Genomic DNA, 20,664 nt, shown 5'->3' with positions numbered 1-20,664 from the left:
TGCACATCATAATTGCAAGAGAAAGCTGTGAAGACCCAAGATCACTGAGAATTATTAACATATCCCCGAACCATACGATTGTGCTTTTGTTGTTCAATTGTGAAGACATATTTGTGTAGGTGATGACAGCTAAGAGAAGAGATATTCTGACCTTCAGCACAGAGTTGGCAATTGGCAGTTTAAAAATACAGCATGCTGGCCTCATTAGCACCATGTGTTCAGCAGAATTCCTGCTGGATCTCCACACTAGTTGTTATGTCTGGGTCATTACTGGAGCTCAGAACTTATTTCTAATTGAAAAAAGGCACATGCAGCTTTAATACTCAGTTTCTTTCAGCACCTTCATGAGCTGAAGTGAAGAAAGCATACTGTATGTATCACACAAGCCTTCTCACACACATGCATGCACAAATACTTGAATATTTGTCACAGAGTGGCACACCATTAAACAAATTCAGCTGCCAGAACAATGTTCACATTATATTACTGATACCAGGTATAGACTATTACACTCAGTGGAACTACTGCACTGAATGGAAACACAAATTTGTATGTAGATATATTCTAATAAACCTATATTCAAATTACAAATCTACTGGGAGAGTGTTTTTTTTTGTTTGTTTGTTTGTTTGTTTGTTTTGGCAGTGAAGACCAAGTCTTGATTATACCTTCTTAGTTCCTGGACTTTATGATAACTGAGAACAAAACGCTATCAGTCAGTATATGCTAGTAGTCAGTTGGTGGAAACAAATATTTTGAACTGTTTTGTTTCCATGGTGTAATGGTCAACACTATAGGCTTTAAACCCAGTGATCTGAGTTTGAATCTTTGTGGAACCTGGAAAGTTTCTGTTCAATGTATGTGTACATCCTTAGTCCCTGACCTCTGTGATATCTAAGAACAAGAAGCTATTGATGAGTATATGCTAATATTAGCTGGGTGGATACTAAAATGTTTGCAGTGTTTTGTTTCCATGGTGTTATAGTTAGCTCTCTGCACTCTGAATCCTGCAATATGAGCTCAAATCTCAGTGGAACTTGCAACATCTTTCCTCAAGGTTCCTTAGACTGAAGATGTTAAGGTATCTGGTTTGATCTTGGGTTTTGACAGTGAAGGCCATGTTTTGGTTATACCTTCCTAGCCCCCGACCTTTGTGATAAGTCAGAACAGAAGATATCAGTCAGTATAACCTTCAGTTGGTGGAGTCTAAAATCGGAAAATATCTTAGATCTATGGTGTAATGCTTAGAACTCTGGACTCTCAATCAAGCCATCTGAGAATATCCTAGTCTTCAGTTGTGGAAACAAAAGGTTTGAAGTGTCTTGTTCCATGGTGTAATGGATATCTGAGTTAAAATCTTGGTGGAAACTGCAGAGTCTTTGCTTAAGATTCTTTGCTATTGTAGAAAGTAAAAATCGTCTCCTCCTTGCTCCATGTAATGATGAGTATGCTAAATTCTAGTCAAGATGAATATGGACCAATTTTTTAGGTTCATAGAATAAAACTCTGTCTTTCTTTGGCCGAAGTAGCATAGTAGGGCGAGTGTTAGACTGAAAATTGAAAGGTTCCTGGCTCAATCCTGGGTTTTGGCAGTGAAGGCCACATTTTAGCTCTTAACCTTTGTGATAACTGAGAGCAATATCAGTCAGTATATGCTAATGTTCAGTGGGTGGAAGCTAAAATTTCAGTGTGTTGTGAGTGCTAAGTTCAAGTCTCAGTGGAACCTCACAGTACTCAAGGTTTTTTACTGTTGTAGTAAGTTTTTAAAAAATTGTTTTAAAAGCATCTCCTGCATGCTCTATGTAAGGTTGGGTATGCCAAGTTTGAGTCATGATGAATATGAACCAATTTTCGGTTTGTACAAAAAAGCTTTTATTTTTTGCATTGGCTGAAATAGGTCAGTTGGGAGAGTGTTATACTGACACTCCAAAGATTCCTTGTTTTGAGCCCAGGTTTTGGCAGTAAAGGCCACATTTTAGTCCCTGACCTTTGTGATAACTGAAAATGTGCTCGTGGACAGTATATGCTAATGTTCAGTGGGTGGAAACTTTTTAAACTGTCCTGGTTCCATGGTGTAATGGTTAGCACTCTGGACTTTGAATCCAGCAATCTGAGTTCAAATCTCAGTGGAACCTGTACAGTACTTGAGTAGATATCATAGTCATACTATTAAAAGTGCAGTGCTTCCAAGCAATATCTTAGGGTGATGCAAAATAAGTTATGAACACTTGTTTTCTTATGCTTGATTTTATATGGTAATAATAATAATAATATCATTATTACCATTATTATGTTGGCTATATCTTCATTCACCCAGGTAGACTTTACACGTTAGGTTCTGAAAACTTATATTCAAAAGTATATATTTATAAGTAAAATATTCTGATTGGTTCCTTGGTTTCATGTGTCTTGTTCTGATTGGTTGATTAAGTCATGTGGCCTTGATTGTTTGGTGTATATATAGCCCTCATGTAGCCATTGTCTTGGGTTGTATTGATGTTGTAACCTGCTGTCTGTTCAAGTCAAGTCTGTTCAAGTCAAGGCAAGTCTTTATTTGTATTGTTGATTTTCTCTTTGTTAAATAAAAGCTGCACTTGGGTTCTTCACTACGCTTGCCTCAGTGGACTAATGTTACAGTTACACACTGACAGCTGAATATTTGATTGCCAACACAAACAAAGTTTTTGCAAAGTTGATCATAAAGGTAAAGTTCATTGGCAATTTGTGACTGTTTTTGAAGCACAAATATACGTATGATAAAGATTAGAATTATAATTCATCTTTGCTTTATTATTAACAATTATGGACAAGTTTCCCAACCAAAAATTGCTCAGGAGCTTTTTCAATACATGATTAAACCATAAAGTTTTCATTAAAAAAAAAAAAACAAAAAAAAACAGTGGTTAAGGCCCCTTAACTGTCAAGTGCTCTAGGGATACTGTATCACGGCTGGCCCTGTGCTCTGACCATAGCTTGCTAACAAGAGAAGAAAAGTCACATAAATGAGGGAGAGAGACAGGATGAAATCTAGACTAAAGCAGCTGTGTGATTGGGAAACTCTTCTGTACTGCAGCAATGCATGAAAGAAACATTAATGATAAGCAGCTACTTCCCATCTTCAATTGTCAGGTGATGACCATTAATCATAATTTAATTTTAGAGGACTATTTTTACTTATTTCAGTAAATTTAGAAAATTGTACATGAAAGTTGTGTATGTTTTTTTTTAGTAGTAATAGTACATGTATTTTTAATCTGATTCTGTTGTGTGTGATGAAATGAAGAAATTTTGCTCAGACTATTTTTTTTTTGTGCTCACACCATGGTGTAGAAACACCATGAAATCAGAATATTTCAGTTCTTTATAGCTTGACTATGACCAGGTGGAGCATATTGTCTCTATTGTGCCTGTTTTTCCAGACACAGATTAAGGTTTGATTTGGTCTGAATAGCTGGCCTTTGGTCATTATGTTCACTTCCAAAATTTAACACAGCAGGCTTTTGTGATATTCTGCATTTGTTTGATTTGTTTATGGCACTGGTGCCAGCCACAAATAGAGCTGTCTCACCAATCAAGAGTCTACATTAAGTTACATAGAAAGAAACAGTTGGTGCTTTATTCAAAGCTATAGTAGTGTGATTATAAACAGCAATTTAGCCATTTTTACAGCAATTTAACTAATTCTGGGCCAATAATATATTCCATATTCCAGAGTCCATCTCTTATGTCTAGTATTATGCTTTGCTTTTATGAATGTGTCTGTGTGTTTGTTCATTAATATTAATGTTGCTACAGATTACAATGGTGCAGATAATCTGTAGTTTTACCTAATGTTAAATCCACATCACTACATAACATTGGTCTTCACAATTTTTTTTAATGCCCATCTGCTATTAAAATAAAATATCAGGGATGGTGGTGCAGCAGGCAGCGTTGCTACCTCACATCTCCAGTGTCCCTGGTTCAATCCTAAGCTTGAGTTCCTGTCTATGTGGAGTTCTGCATGTTTTACCTGTGTCCATGTGGGTTTCCTCCAGGTTATCTGGTTTTCTCCCACTTCCCAAAAACCTGCAAGTAGGTGGATTGGCAATGCTAAAATCAAATTCTAATTTCCAATTGAAATGTACAACTATTTGACAGAAAACATGGGCCTACCTGCCGTTTTATTTGTGGAACTGTCACTGTCTAATTTGTCATGAACAGAGAAATAGTCAGTGCATGCGTTACCTAAAAAGTTTTACATATAATGTATTTGCTTATGATGAAGAACAATAAACTGCTAGAAACTACACAGATTACATGACCTTTCTAATGAAGTTCATTTCAGTCAGTTGCAACCAGGGCTCATGGTTTCCCAATGTCTTGCACAGTCTTTAATATTAAAGCCTTACAAAATACACCAGTGTGTTATACCATCATCAATTGATCAATTTAATACCATCATTAATTGACTAAATGACTAATCCTCATAGTCCAAATACACACATGCAGGGATTGTTTGGGAAATCTGGTTAGTGGCAGTATACACCTAAAACATGGAGCAGTAAATTGATCAACTTTCCTGCTGCAATTTCTTTCTCCACAGTATTCAACAGGTTTTTTCCACCCTGTGCTATGATTATTCCTGCCTACTGTGCTAGGATTAGTTTTAGCAAGTAGCAGACACCCATCTACACTCTTCTATTTTACATTTACTATATTGTCTTTAATCCATCATCAAGTGGCCCTACATTTATACTAAAAAAAATGCCTTGCTAAAAAATTGAGCACTCAAACCATTAATATGGTTTACTATCATTTTGTAGGTTATTTCAGTCAAGTCAATATGGACCAACTAAGCCATTAATTCAAGTTAGATTGGCATTTGCACTGAACATGCATTTAATAAGTATTTCAATGACAATGGCCACAGCTGCATGATACACAATTAAATACAGTAAATGTCATCAAATAACTGTCCAAAGGAGGAAATTAACATAAAATATTGTAGGGACATAAGTGTGTACTCTTGATAAAATATTTGTGAATGAAAACCTTGGCTCTTGGTCCATGTTTTTGGATATAGCAGTCTGTATCTTCACAATCAAGAGGCTTTTTGTTTGAGTTCAAGGGGAGAGCAAATCTCAGATGTCTTGGCTTGAAATACCACATCTAAAGCTTTTAAGCACATCAGTAGGATCTCGACATGAAATTCAGCTTTGATGCCATGTGTTCAGAAATTCACAGAAAAACATCCATGACCAAGCAGTACTGGGTCATATTCAGGGTTTGTGCACAACAGTATTTGGACCACAGACGCAACTACAGACTGACATGCTACATGGACAGCTGCACAGGAGTTGTGTGTTGTGGTAAGCTTGTGCAATATTGATTTTTCCCTGCTTGCAATTAACCATTTTAAATTGCCATAAACTATTTAATTATCCAGAACTAGCCTAAAAAAGACAGGAAAAAGGCATTTTCACCATTTCAGGTTTAGGGAGAGTACAAGAGGGCGTAATCATATTATCAGCTGTACAGCCTGACAGAAGCATCACTGGATATCCTGGCAGTTTAATATTGGGTAAAGACGTTAAAATAGTTATCACACAAGCCTAGTGTTCAGGGTGGAGTTTGTCAACAGAGCTATGTCTCAGTTATGCACAATTCTGAACTTTTTACTTACTTCTTGCATGACACAGGCATGAGTGAGAAGCAATTTATTAATTAAAAACTTCCAGCACCACTGTCTGGCAGTTTTATGTAAAGACAATCTGTCACCATGAAATTTATGCTCATGGTTTTAAATAAATGCCAAAAAATATAATGCCATCCAAGGACAATATTAAATACATAGTATACTGTACTTAGAAGCTTCTAAATACTATTGAAAAAATATCTCAGACACTCCACTCACTCCACACACAAAAAATCTGGCAACCACAGAGGCATGAACTATATGCAGGTGATTTTAATGATTTTAATCTGAATGGGCTGCCCAGAATATCACCTGCATAAGCCAAATCTGAATATGGAGAGCATTCACCATGGAAATATTGATGTATCTTTTGAAATAAAGAGGCTTTCTCTGAATGCAGCCCAAAGTTTACAGAGAAACAGTGCTTTTTGGACAAAAGTACTTAATCAGTTGTGCAAACAAAATTTCATATATTTATGTCTTCTGAAAGGAATGTTCTCATTAGTTGAAAAAAAGAAGCCAGAGAGCTACAATTCTATCAAATCAAGACTTATGGATTGCAGATGAGCAGAAACCACAGGCAAGTCCTGGCATGAGATGGCCACATTTGGCAGTATAGTGTCATATAGTACCATAGTAGCAACATTTTTCCCTTTCTTGAACATTTTTTACTTGGTTTTTGACAATTATATGTTTAATCTGAACAAAATACAGGGACCCTGTGCAGAGGTAAGAAAGGGTTTTCCTCTTATATAGATTAGGAATAAACAACCTGGAACACATACAGTACCATTCACCACAAACATTATGAAGAAGCCAGTCAGTAGTCAGCCAGTTAGTAGTCTGTAAACATATAACACTGGATTTTTGATTGATAAGCACAAATTGATAGTATATAGGAAAGGAACAAATCATATATGACTAGTAAACTAATAATATCTTAGAGGTATTCTTCAGAGTAAACTCAAAACTTTAACAAGTTTTGTCCAGATTTAGCATGAAGCATGTGTAGAATTAGTGCAAGGATATATAAAGTCAAGTCAACTTTAGCATACTATGATATATGTATGTAATGCACATGCTGTATCTGTGATATATGATATATGTCCAAAATTAAGTGCTTTCTTGATTTTACAGGATGAAATGTACAAAGGTCTTGCAATAATTGAGTGTGATATATTTTGCAAAATGCTGCAGTCAGCTGTTCACTATGTACAAACAGGAGAGACTACTGTTTTGGCAGATACTTAGGACTTTATTTAGATAGGCGTTCTGGTCTGTTTCTATTTTGCAATTATGTGCTGTTTATTTCCATGTGTTCTCAGTTATTGTGATCTCTGTATGTTGAACATCTCAAAATGTCAGGAACCAATGAGAGTAAAACTACATATGCTTCATTTTGTATTTATTATTTACAACATGTGCTCTACATATTCACCTTTACGTTCTATACATTTTCTCAGCCGCTTTTTTTTTTTTTTTGCTGAACATATTTGGAATGGGATATTTGCTCAACATATTCTTGGTTCCTGACTTTTCAGACACTCTGTATTATGCAGCAGACAAAATGCCTTTTAGGAGACATTGGAAATATTAGTAATTGCTTAATATACTTAAAAACTGTTTACAAAAGGACAATTGCAAGCAATTTCGGTATTTAGCGTGCTTTAACGTGGTTTTTATTGCTTGAAAAGGGTTTCTGGCTCTTTAGTGTTCATTTTCATCCCAGGAACTATTTTTAATCACAGTTTGGAAATATGGAAAAACAGACAGGAGAAGAACAAAGACATAATCAGTATGTTGGAGACTGCTCTTCTCTTTACTAGAACACAGTTACAGAGAACAACAATCTGAGGCAGGTATAGATTAAGATTAATTAGTCTGGTAAAGCAGGAAGCTAGTTGCCTGCAGACTAAGCAGGGCAATTCTTCATTTCCTCCACACATCTTTTATTGCTAACACATATTCAGTTCTCTGCCAAATGCCAGTTAAAGCAATAATGACTCATTGAAATCAGGAGAGAAACATTCAAGTAGTCAAATATGCTGTCTGCAGAAGTTTTAAATAGCTAAATGTGAAGTGTTCTTATGTTATTTTTTATGTTTTGTAGAATAATGTAGTGCATTTCCAATTTTGAAGGAAATATGAAGTTATCTACATCTCAGACAAAATTATACATCATAAAACATATCTAACTCCCATGAGATATTATAGCCTTTTTTTTTAATACAAAATGATAGTTATTACCCTGAATAAAAATTTAGTTTTTTAGAACAAATGTAATGTAAATATTCTGCCACTGAATCCTGAAAAAAAAAACTTACAGATTAGCTGCAGGATACCAAAATGTGCAAAAAGAACAATTAATATTTTGTACAGATTTAAGTATTGTTAAAAGTATTTTCTTTAACAAAATCCTAAGTTATCAACAAGGTAAATGTGGTCATGTTCTCTCTCTCTCTCTCTCTCTCTCTCTCTCTCACACACACACACACACACACACATTTCAAATATGGCCATATACACAGTTTTTTAGGTTCTGACAATATTAAGTCACTTATAAATATATACAAATAAAAAAAGAGTGCCATTCTAGCATCATAGTATCAGCTCTTACATTATTTCATTTAAATATATATATATTCATGTGTAAATTTTCCTTTATTTACCTTTACAGAGATTTTTATAGGATGGCACGAGGGAGTTGTAAAAGAAAAAGTACCTAGTGACACTGAACCTCTCCCCTGGATATACCATGTCCTGTCACACCTTCTTATAAGCCACTAGATGTGTCATGAGAAAGGAAATGATCAGGAAACCTTTTGTGTGACATTAGCTTGCCCAGAAAAAAAGGGATAGTAATTATTACTTCAGGGCCTTGGCGTATTCACAAGCAGGATGCTGTAACAGTGAGAACAGAGCTTGTGAGGATTTTAAATGGGTGGTTCAGTTTTTTTTCATAAGTTCGTGTCCATTTTAGAGAGACAGAACACTCAGCCAGCAAAGATACCCATTCCCCTGCAGATTTACACCCTACAATTTGTGGCTATATAAACATTAAACTGTCAATGAACTTAAGAGAAAATATGGATGGATTGATATAATTTTGCTCCTTTGAGGTTAAACAGCTGCTATTATTCTGGAATTTGAATGAGCAAGATCAATTCTGAATCAAGTGATCTTAGTAAGTGTGCATTATGTTAATAATAATTAATAATGTGCATTAAAATTTTTAAATTCCTGTGAATTTGCAATTGAGAGCTACTTAAGTAATGAATCATACTAGCTCATAATAACAACTCTGCTGGAATAACAGCAAATTATTTTGAACATTTTTACCCCTAATCTTCTAAAGGAACAAGATTCCAGATTTCTCAGAACTGGGTTTCAAAATTAAACATAAGAGTCAATGTATGCTGTTCTGATTAAAAAGACTTCAAAAATCTTTTTGAGGATGAGTAGTTGTGACATTATTTTGATTTCTGTTGTAAATAATATAAGAAAGTTCCTACTTCTCACCATCATAATCCAGGTCTTTTCTAACTCCATGAGAACTATTTTTGATCCCTAAGTTTAATCCAGAGCCATATGATGAGTATTGGCCCAGACATTTTTTCATCAGGAAATGTATTTAGTAGAAGAATATGGGCTTAAAAACATGAAATAAAGGACATACATCCCTTGGTTAAATAAATAGAGACATGTACAAAATTCTTGGAATGTTTTATATTTAGAGATTTATACCGTACATATGTATGTACGTGGCCTGGCACAGTCCCATAACATTATTTTCCTACCCAGACTCCTTCTCTAACATTCCAGAAAGGGTTTTATAGTCTACAGGTTTTGTATGTAATATCTGAAGTGCTTATGCATGTTTGGGCTTGATATAATGGAAAAAAATATATATATATATGTATAAAATTATGCCAGTCACAATATTGTAAAGATTTCAGAATTGTTATATATCCTTAATAGGTTGTGGTAGTTAAATTCAAATGTATTTAAATTATATGAAAGGCCCCATTACTCTATAGTAAGCACAAGGCAACTTTAAAAAATGGGATAAATACTGGCCTGTATGTGTCATAAAGAAAGACAGACAAATACAAGTGCCCGTTTTGACTTTTATTAAAGGCAATTAATATATAGAGGTGGGGGTGGTGATGCTTCATCCAGTGGACTGGGCACTAAGGGTTTGAGGAGGAAGGCATTGGAACTGGGTGCTAAACAGTACTTATGTGGAAATGAAAGCTTATGTTGCCTCATTAGTATATTGGATGACTTTTAAGAGACCAACACATCTAGGCATCCATTTTTGGCCACTTCTGAATGGACTATGGGGTACATTTTGGCTAAGGAAACCCTGAGCTAGGGAGCAAATGACCATATTTTCACATGCATCAACCTCTACTATAAAGGGCAGACTATAAGGTCTGAATGTTTCAGGATGGGTGTTGTGTAAAGGTGGCAAAGGCACGATCTCCCTGGGCATTCGACACAAGTTTCTAAAAGGCTCCCTTTAAAAGTAATGTGAGGATGCTGCAGCAACCAATCAGAAACATTCAGTCCATAGAAATTTGCAAAACTTAAAAAGCACTGAAGGTCTTTTATACTTTGTGGAGCAGCCCAGTCTGTGACTGCCCATAAAACTTGCACTTGACAGCTTTGACAAAAAGTGTTTTTACTGTTTCTGCAGGACCCTTTTGACACAATGAACACGTTGCTCCAAGGAATCTTAATATAATAAAATGTTATTAATGTAATTACCTAGCATATCTCTGACATCAAAGACAAATGCCTTGCCCAAAGTGGGGGCTTTATCCAAGCTATATAGCATTACTTTATATTTGTAGTTGTGTGAGGTGGTGCTAAATGCTATCTTCCATTAGTTCCCTTCACAAATTCAGATCAGGATGTAGGTGATTGGGAGGCTGAGCTCAGAGAAGATGATGACTGCAATTATTTGCTCTAAGCAGTGGGGACAAGGGGTAATGGATAAAAGGCGAAGCTCACAGCACTAAAATGGCAAGAAAACTGCAAAGAAGACTCTCAGAGGTAGAACTCGAAGATATTTTAATATATATAATATATATATATTAATATATATATTAATAATATATATTAATAGCATAACTCCTTGAAAAGGCCAAAATCTGAATTACAAAAAAGGTGAATTAGATGTGAATTACATGAGGTGAAAACCTGGAAACAGGGAAAAAATATATACTGTACCCAGATGATAGTGTACACTAAACACATAACTCTGGAAAACTGCTATTCTTTTTTAATTCAAAGCAAAGTGTCTCTGTGACTGGCCAGAAATTTCTCATACACTAATGCACCCTCCCTGATGCCATGTTGGAAAAGTAGGAGAGTGTGTGTCAGAGGAAGTTATTGGCATACAGCACGCTAGGTAGTGTATGGCACATTACTTGAGACATACCAGATCGGTCACTTATTGATCACTTAGTGCTGGCTCTATTAAAGTGTTGTACAGAATTACAAGAATATGGCATGGCAAACAGAACCAACATATACACCACCTGAGCCATTACAGTGCATCCTCCTTTGTCTTTATGGTTTTATGTTGGCTGGCTTTCTTTAATTTTTTTATAACTACTATTTCTTTAGTTGGGGGCATGGTCGTTTCGTGGTTAGCACACTCCAGGCTTGGGGGTTCGATTCCCTCCTCTGCCATGTGTGCGAGGAGTTTGCATGTTTTCCCGTGTTTCGGGGGTTTCCTCCAGGTACTCCGGTCTCCTCCCCAGTCCAAAGACGTGTTGTAGGCTGACTGGCATCTCTAAATTGTCTGTAGTGTGTGAATGTGTGCGTGATCGTGCCCTGCAATGGGTTGGCACCCCGTCCAGGGGTGGCTCCCCTGTGTAGGATAAGTGGTATGAAAAATGGATGGTTGGATGGATAATACACCCTCGTGTGTGAGTGTGTGTGTGTGTGTGTGTGTGTGTGTGTGCGCGTGCGCGATTGTGCCCTGCGATGGATTGGCACTCCATCCAGGGTGTCCCCTGCCTTGTGGCACGAGTCCCCCTGGGATAGGCTCACAGTACAGAAAATGAATGGATGGATGGATTTCTTTAGCTAATGCCATTAATAGGAAATGATTAGTTTTTACAAAAATTTCATTATATTTGTGTGTGTAACTGAAATACACAACCTATTTAAATTTGGCAGCATAATCCACATATAAAAGTGCAGTAACTCATCGCAAATTCTATGATTTGAAGCTGATCAATTGAGATTTACATAAGATAGTCTTATGCGTACATTTGCACACACCAAGGACCATGAGTAAGATATGAATGTATTTCTGAAATATATTTTAATGTATACCAAATTTCTTGTGTAAATGCTTGTGTGAACAATTTACGAATAAATCAGTTCATATCCAGCTTGATAAATGAGGCCCAATGTTTGTAACATTAGCTAATCCATATAATTGTTCATTACCAGAGATACAGTATATTTTGTACTGAATTCTTCATTGCTTTTGTACAGTGCCTTAATCTGAAAAACACAGAAAAAATCAGATGCACACTATCACGCTTGCAGAATTGTGATTATTCCATTAGACTATATTTATCAATACACTAAATACTGTACTTTCTTATGGTTTTAATATTAACCACAAAATTGTGTATCATTGATATCTTGTGGCAAGTTTGGTTAAGAAAATTCCTTTAACATTCCTACTATTAAATGCCATGAAAAGTAGGAGTCGATTTGACTACAGATAGTCTTGAGGCACATTCTTTCTCCCTCTCACCTTCCCTTTCTTTCCCTCATTCCTCACAGTAACTTGATGTGTGGCACTATTCTATTTGCTTATCTTGGCTCAGTGGAGAGGAGTTTCTTCCTTGCACTCCCACGACACAAAATGGGTGTGGATGGGGAAGAGGGGGAACCAAACTCCTGACTTGTATCTGGCCACCTCAACGTCTTGGGTTACTTCTTTTCATTCTGCCCTGGATTTTTTCTTTTCTCTCTTTTTTTCTACATAGTGCACAGAAACTCCAGCTTCCCCCCTACCATGTCTGAGTCCGTCCTTGAGAAAACCACATACTTAAGTAACTTTTTATTTTTTTATTTTCACTATTTATTTCTATGTACTATTGTTCGCCTCACACAGACATGTTTTGTAAAATGTGATGGATGATTGGTTGATAACTAGGGTAACCAAAAGTCAAATAAAGGTAAAGTCAAATACCTGAAACTAACACTGTAGACTTAACTCAGGAAAGTTTTCAAGAAGTTTCAGATTCTTTGGTAGTATTTTCAGACACAGAAATTAAATCACACTAGTATAGTTTCTTAAATGATTGTACTCTAACTAGATGCAAAAGAGGCCTATACATTATGTACACATTTTGAACCATTTGTTTGAAATGTTACTGGTTTCATTTTTCCTCCAGGATCATACACTAATATTCCCATGTAACAATTACATGCTCCCAAAGAGTGTGAGTGAAGATGGCAGGAAAATAAGGTGGAAGTCTTCCAAATAGCATTGAGATAATCACTCTGTATCACTCTAAGAAACTAAGAAATATATCAGGTTGATAGATAGATAGATAGATAGATAAAAGCATTTATTTCTTAGACATCTTCAATAATAAAATAGAGACCATAAGGGATACCATTCAGAGTCCGGCTGTCAGCAGCCATTTATGAGGAGGCTTCTGCTGCTGATAGACTGGTACTAGCACAACACTTCACTATACTGCCAATACCATGTCGGTGTCAATGCTGTGTTGAGAATGACTCAAGGTAGATGTCACATCAGTGCATGATTTGGTTGACTTGGACTCCGTTTCCTATCAGCCCCATCAGATCACATAACCCTGTCACATGTGCTGTTAATCATTCACACCTGTTTTGTCTTTCCCTTCCTTAGCACCATTATTTAAGGGTTGAGCTTAATTGCTTAGCTTCTGTTGTGGTGCCTAGCCTGTTGTCATGTGTGGTTTGTTGTTGTGTTTCATGCCACATTGCTCTAGTTCTTGTTTCTGTGTTTATGATTCTTGATTTGACTTTGTTTATTTTGTTTGTCTTTTGTTCATTACAAAACCTGCACTTGCATCCTTCCCCTTTTCCTGACACTAAGCAACTGTTATGGAGAATATTCTTACATACACAAGTGTACAACTTCCAGTGGGTATCATTTAACATACAGTACATCATAATGCATATGAGCACTTAAATGTGTTTTTAGAGACATTGGTCATAGACTTAAACAGACTCACTTAACATAATCTTTCACTAGGGACTTTTGTCTATATCTATAACAGAAAACTAAAATGTTGTTGTCATGAATCTGAATTTGATTTATTTTAGAAATTCAACGAATGGTGTTACTAATGATCTTTCTTTAAGCTGAGGATGTATTTGTTATAGTACATAGAAAAACATAAGAGACTTTTCTCTCTGTATCACACGTTGAATGCTTTATTATCATTATTTAATATAGTGAAGGTTTTAAAAATTCATAGTATTTAGAGATAAAGTGTGGCCAGTTGGATCATATGCATTGATCAAGTTTTATGTAAAAGTTTATTTTATGATATGGAGTGGCTAAAAGATCTACCAGTTATGGAAAGTAACCTAGTACAGAATTCTTTTTGGTTTCTTAAATCACGATGTTGGTGCAGACTGCTAACAGCTGGTATTTCACAATCTGTTTTGTGTACTGTGGATTTTTAGCCTGTATTAAAATTGTTTTTAATTAAAAGTTTTACATTTTAACAGTTGTAGGTAAATGGATCCAGTAACAGTGATAGATGAAATTTATGCAGGTAGACATGAAATATTTTGAAGGCTTGCTATAATTTCAGTGTAAAAAAAAATATCTTGTGTACAGGATTGAGGTTTTATGGTAGTACACAGTGATTAAAACTGTAGGCACCATGTTTAAAGATTTGAAGTTTCAGTGGTTTAAGTACTGACAGACAAATATACTGGGTTTTAGAATATGGTTCCATGTGTGCATGAATATGACAGAATATAGCTGTGATTATCATTAATGGTCAGAAGGGTAATTGGTGTATTTTCTGCTCATTCCACAATCATTAGAAATATTGGCGAAACAAAATTGGCCACAGATCATATAACCAAAAGCTGGCAGCTCTACAAAAGCAGCTCCCCACACTGTGATTAAAATCAAGCTATGCAGTCATCAGCCTTCTTGTGAGGTTTTTTTTTTTTTTTTTTTTACCATACACTTGGGTTAGATTGATATTAAACATGCCTTATTTTTTATTTCTTTTATTCATTATAATTTATGTGAACTATGGGGAAAAGTTGCAATGGAAAATATTACATACAAGTCCTCCAATGTCCATAACTCTCAATTTATACATAAATATATAAAATATTAGTCCTTTTCCAATATATAGAGACATTTAGTGGTCTGTGAAAATCCACACAGCTGTTCAAAAAAAAAAAGCAGAACTCTGAAGTTCAAGTCTGAGGTTCAGTCAAAAGTCTAAAGATAAAAGTTCAGTTCAGACTTTTCAATTAGGTAATGCTGGTAATATTGCTGGAATTTGTCTGAGGACAATCTGTACTGATCAGGGATTGAGATTTGATCAGTGAATCTAACTACTTTGCATAATTTACAGACATTGGGACATTGGGTTCTTCACCTCACATGTCATATACTGGTCTGTTTCTGTCTGTGTGCATTCATTTTTGGCCATCGTAACTACCTGCTTGACTCTCACTAGTGCTCTCATTTGAAGGCAGAAAGGCCATGCTACAGTCGTTCTTGGTTTCTGTAGAAGGGCGTCATGGTGGCACAGTGGGCAGCATTGCTGCCTCCCAGCTCCAGGGTCTTGAATTCGATCCTGTGCTTGGGTAACTGTTGTTTCTGTGCATGTTCTCCATGTGCCCATGAGGGTCTCCTCCCAGCTCCAAAAACATGCCAATAAGTGGATATGCTAAGACAAAAGTCTTTGTCATTGAATGTGTGCGTGCACGGTGTCCTGTGACTGTCTGGTGTTCCATCCAGAATGTATTCCCTCCTCACGCCCAGTGTTCCTGGGATAAGCTCTGGATCCACCATGACCCTGAACGATTACTGAAAGTGAGTGAGTGGTTTCTGTAGTACCTAATTCTTGAAATAACAGTAGCATGTTGTTTCATGATATAAATTAGACATGTGTGTCTGCTTCCCTCTCAACTCTAATCCATTAAATCTAATAATTAGGAAAGTTTTAGTACATTTCTAAGGGTGCCATTGTGTAAACATTATCCAGGGAATAATAGGGTGGTATATCATGCTATGTTCAGATGATTTTTGTGAAAAGAACACCACAGACCAAAACTAGCACAAGGGCAGGTTAAGGAAGGACCAATGTTCTACTCTGTGCGTGCGTGCATGTGCGTGCGCGCGGGTGTGTGTGCGCGTGCGTGCATAACACATTTTGACACCTTAATTTTAAGAAACCATAATGATATGGAATTATTTAAACTTTTTAAACATGCCTAAACTTTCTGCAAAGATCAGTTTAACAAATGAAATACAGTCAGTTTGCCTAAAGCTGTGTAAAACCTTGCTGGCTAAGTGTGATTTCCTCAGACAGTGAATGTCATGCTTTGATCAATTTGTTGGATAGCTTTGTGCCAGAGAGAAACAGAAAAGAGCCTAAGTATATATCTATGTATGTAAATATTAATTAGTGATGACATTTACTTGACATTTAGTTGCCTGCATACGTGCAAGACTAGCACATTGTCCAAAACAGCAATTCCAGCAATAAAAGCGCAACAGTACAGAGAGCAGAACCATGTCAAGCATAGCCATGTTGCCATGCAAGTCTGTAGTCTGCAAAGTTTTAGGATGGTAGCATACAACATACTTTATACCATACCTTGCATAGATTATGTGCCAGTAAAGCCATTTTGCCCTGTCTGTTCCCATCTGGATCACAGCTGAATTGCTTTCTTAACTCAAGGCTCTGCATTGTTCAGTGTGTGTGTCTGTGTGTTGGCAGAGAAGCAGACAGAGGGAGGTAAGACAGTTTATCTATACATCCTGTGTTATTGCTAAGAGTCAAATATACTACATGTAACGTAAAAATTAAGTAGCATTATGGAGTCAGTAAATGAAAAAAATGTGCTATAAAACCAGTGATAAACCAGAGGTATTATAAAAGGAATTTGAACATGGGGAATAATCCTTAATGCCAACCCCTGTTTGCTATGGGTCACCATGAATGGTCAAGCAAAAAGAAAAATCTTGAATGTTGGGAAGCCAGCAAGCAAAAATGAGAAATGGTGATAGCTCCAGAATTGAAAGATTCAGAGATGACTGGTAGTTGACCTATATATTCTGTCATATATGTTGCCAGCTAGCTAGCTAGCTAGTCTACTGCATAGCCAGATGAATTCGTCAGCACTGCTTTTGCCATCAAATGGCTACATACAGTAGTTTTATTACATGTAAACGTGATAGCAGAGTTGAAAATTCAACAAAGTTAAAAACTTTTAACTGAATTTTCAAAAGAGGTAAGAAAGAGTCTGGATTCATTTTATCAGTTTATCGTGTGTCTTTGCCAGAAAATAATCAGAATATATTTTGATATCACTTTGATTCCAAAACTTGCCAGTACTAGAAATTTTGGCCACATGATTGTAGTTAATGAAATTAAGGCAATAGTACAGAAAAAGATATATTTAAACCATTGCTTTAGTCATAATGCTATGTTATCAATGCTGGGAAATCCTTATCATAATATACTGTAATATAAATTGAAATGGATAGTGCTATTCCCTCGTTGTTATTTTATATGGACATTAAATATATATGTACTTAAACACATAATAAATTTCCCATATATTTCTGAGAAAACATTGTCATGAACAATTATTTAGTCATGGAAGCAGATGTTTTACAAGCATGCTGAAATTGTCTACTCTAAATCTGTCAACATGAACTTCAGGCCTTTGCTTTGAGTTCCTTTACTACCCGAAGTGCTTTATGCTATGTGCATCAGCAACAGTTTATATAGGGGGCAAAGAGGCAGCCATTAATTAACATGGTAGAACAACAGTATGCTTCATCTCAGGTTTATATTCTTAAATCATAGAGTCAAGAAAATGGCTTTGAATATAGTGGAAAGCTTTTGCTGACCATAACATTCCTACAAAATCTATTAGATATCCCCAGGAAAGAAGGAGAAAATGCTCCCCTCAAACAGGAAAATGGATCATTCCAGAAAGCATCATTTGTCAGTTAGCCTGATGACGCAAGTAAGATTAATCCCAATCTAGAGTTTTCCATTCCTTTAGATGAAATTAAGAAGGCAAAGAAATCAAGGACCTGCAAAATAGCAGGTTTAGACATGTCAAGTCTGAACATGTCTGCAGTATTCAAGGAGCAGAGAATCAGCATCAGAAATGTTGTGTACTTTCTTTGAACATTTTACTGACATGAGTGATTGTATCAATTTCTGCCGAAGGAAAACAAAAATTAAGTACTAAATACTTAACTGCTGCTGTCCTGTGTGCATGGAGTTTGCATCTTCTCCCTGTGCTTCAGAGGTTTCCTCCAGGTACTCTGGTTTCCTCCCCAGTCCAAAGACATGCATTATAGGCTGACTGGCATTTCTAAATTGTCCGTAGTGTGTGAATGTGTGTGCGATCAGGCCCTGCAATGGGTTGGCACCCTGTCCAGGGTGTCCCCCGCCTTGTCCCCTGGGATAGGCTCCAGGCTCCCCTGTGACTCTGTGTAGGATAAGTGGTACAGAAAATGGATGGATGGTTGGATGGATGGATAGATGGATGGATAATACACCCTCGTATGAACATGGCAAAATGCATGGCTTGCCATGAATAAAGCACACATTCAGGGGCTTTTTCTATAATTTGCAATATCCCTTTCTACCTCTGCCTATCTAGGTTCAGCATCACACCTGCTGTCCTCTGTACTCCACACAGGCACCTTCTCCCCATCTTCACATACACCTGATATCTGGTAATGTATGCATTACAATGTATGTATGCACTTCTTCATTTGCCTGTGTTTGAAATGTGTAAATCAAGTAAAACACACTTGGTGTTTCCAATTTAGCATAGTCATGTAAACTCAGTTTACTACATTAGAGAGAGAGTATGAAATCTGTACTCTATTAAACAAATGCACATTGGCATTAATTTTGGAATAATTTGATAGTGAGACTCTTTCCCCCCGGAGCCTCCTACTTGGGCCTTTTACTTATGCTATCCCAATTCAGAATGATTTCCCTAAATTGTCTCACAGCTCTCTTGGGGCAGGAAACAGGAAACAGAGGTCAGAAGTAGAGCATTACAGTCTGACTCAGAGTGTTATGCTCAGCGACACTTGGCAGGACTTTGAGTGCGGCTGTTAATGTGTCTCTTCCTCTTGGTGTTTGTCTTCTCACAGACAGGCGGAGTATTTTTCATGGAGAGACATTAGCCTGAGATGTGGACTGATAAGTTGGCAAGATAAAGCACATAAAGCAGTCTCCTACCACAGACAGGTCAAAACATTTGCTCACCCTCCCCATACAAATGAAATGAACACTAGTCTCGTGTGTATATGTGAGAAACGATCCCACTTTCATTTTTCAATAGAAAAAAATGGTAACGCTTTACATTAAGATTCCCTTAACTGGCATAATGTAACAAATTACTGTAGTTAATATCATATACTTGTGATTGTGAAATCATGTGCAAGTGTTAATAAACAATAACTAACATTTAAAAATCAACTAACGTGTTAATTAATGTTTTTTTAAAATAATAAACCAAATAAGCATTAACCAATGTTCATACCACCAATAAGTAAAATGAAGCACGATGATCACAATGAACCAACACATGAACATGATTGTGGTTGACACCTAGCAACATTCAAAAGTAAGGCTGAAAAACAAGTTCCCATATTTACATCTGGAGACCAGAGTTTAGTAAGTTATTACCTGGATATTGACTTAACATTTAAACAAATGTCAATTAATACATGTGTTAATTAGCTTTGCTATTTTGTTACATTATTTGTGAGTCATTAATGCTTATGTTCATGATTTGGTAATGTTAACTAATGAAATATACAATAAGCATATTGAGAAGAACTGAAACTCCTCCCAAATGAACACACCACCATTTTGTAAGTGAACTCATTGGATGTGCATGTGATATTATAGCTTCATGTAGATTTATGTTGATGATTCATTCATATTAACCCCAAAATGAGTCCATTCATTGGGATTCGATGTCTGAGAGGTTGCTTACCTGATGCAGAATTAGTTAGAGATATTGCATTTGAGCTAACGCATCAGAGCGATACTGCTACGCTAGTGTTCATAAAGGATGATAGCTAGAAGCCAAATTGATGTAACATGTAGCGGCATTAAATATCAGAGAAAAAAATCTCACTGCATGAGAGAAATGCAGTGAGATTTTTATCTCTGAAATATTATTAGAAGCCTACCAAAAATATTAGGTAGAAGGAAGTATAGCTAGCCTTGTCTTTTCAAGCTAGCTAACATACATCTATATGCTTGAAGAGTTTGTTTGTTTCAAAATGTTTGACTAGAATGTAGGAAAAATTGTTAGATTATTGTATAATTTAGCTAGAATTTTTCAGTCTTCTGTATTTTAATTCTTAACATTATGGCTTATGCTACGCTCATTGCTAGCTTGAACGCTAACATAATCTGCTAAAGAAATGGGATATAATGAAGGTTTTCATACATTTCAATGTATGAATGCAGTTTTATTTCCTTCTGTCTCATTTTTATGGATTCTTCTTGCCACAACTTGCTGTTTTAGATGTTATTAGCAATACATTTTTTCCACTAGCAAGTGTTTATAATGTAGTGAAAATCTTAGAGACTATTTATGAAAACTGAACTGTGGGAACTCCTCAAATCCAGTATATAAAACACTGATATCGCAAATTTGTGTGTCTAAAGTGATTTACAGGAGAAATTCTTTGGTCTATTCTC

General features: G+C 36.1%; 1 long non-coding RNA gene and 1 other non-coding gene across 2 annotated transcripts; both read left to right on the top strand.

The window, feature by feature from the left end:
- Positions 1 to 2,063: 2,063 nt before the first annotated feature.
- On the top strand, positions 2,064 to 2,135 carry trnaq-uug (transfer RNA glutamine (anticodon UUG)). Its single transcript has one exon. It is a non-coding gene; the product is annotated as a tRNA-Gln (tRNA).
- Positions 2,136 to 5,183: 3,048 nt separating this feature from the next.
- Positions 5,184 to 19,425, top strand: LOC113536340 (uncharacterized). The gene is made up of 3 exons (XR_008300808.1): positions 5,184 to 5,348; positions 18,593 to 18,668; positions 19,098 to 19,425. It is a non-coding gene; the product is annotated as an uncharacterized LOC113536340 (long non-coding RNA).
- Positions 19,426 to 20,664: the final 1,239 nt, after the last annotated feature.

This window comes from Pangasianodon hypophthalmus, chromosome 23, assembly GCF_027358585.1.
Source record: "Pangasianodon hypophthalmus isolate fPanHyp1 chromosome 23, fPanHyp1.pri, whole genome shotgun sequence".
Taxonomy (NCBI): domain Eukaryota; kingdom Metazoa; phylum Chordata; class Actinopteri; order Siluriformes; family Pangasiidae; genus Pangasianodon; species Pangasianodon hypophthalmus.
Note: the sequence above shows the minus strand (reverse complement) of the source record. Positions and strands in the feature narration are given on the sequence as shown.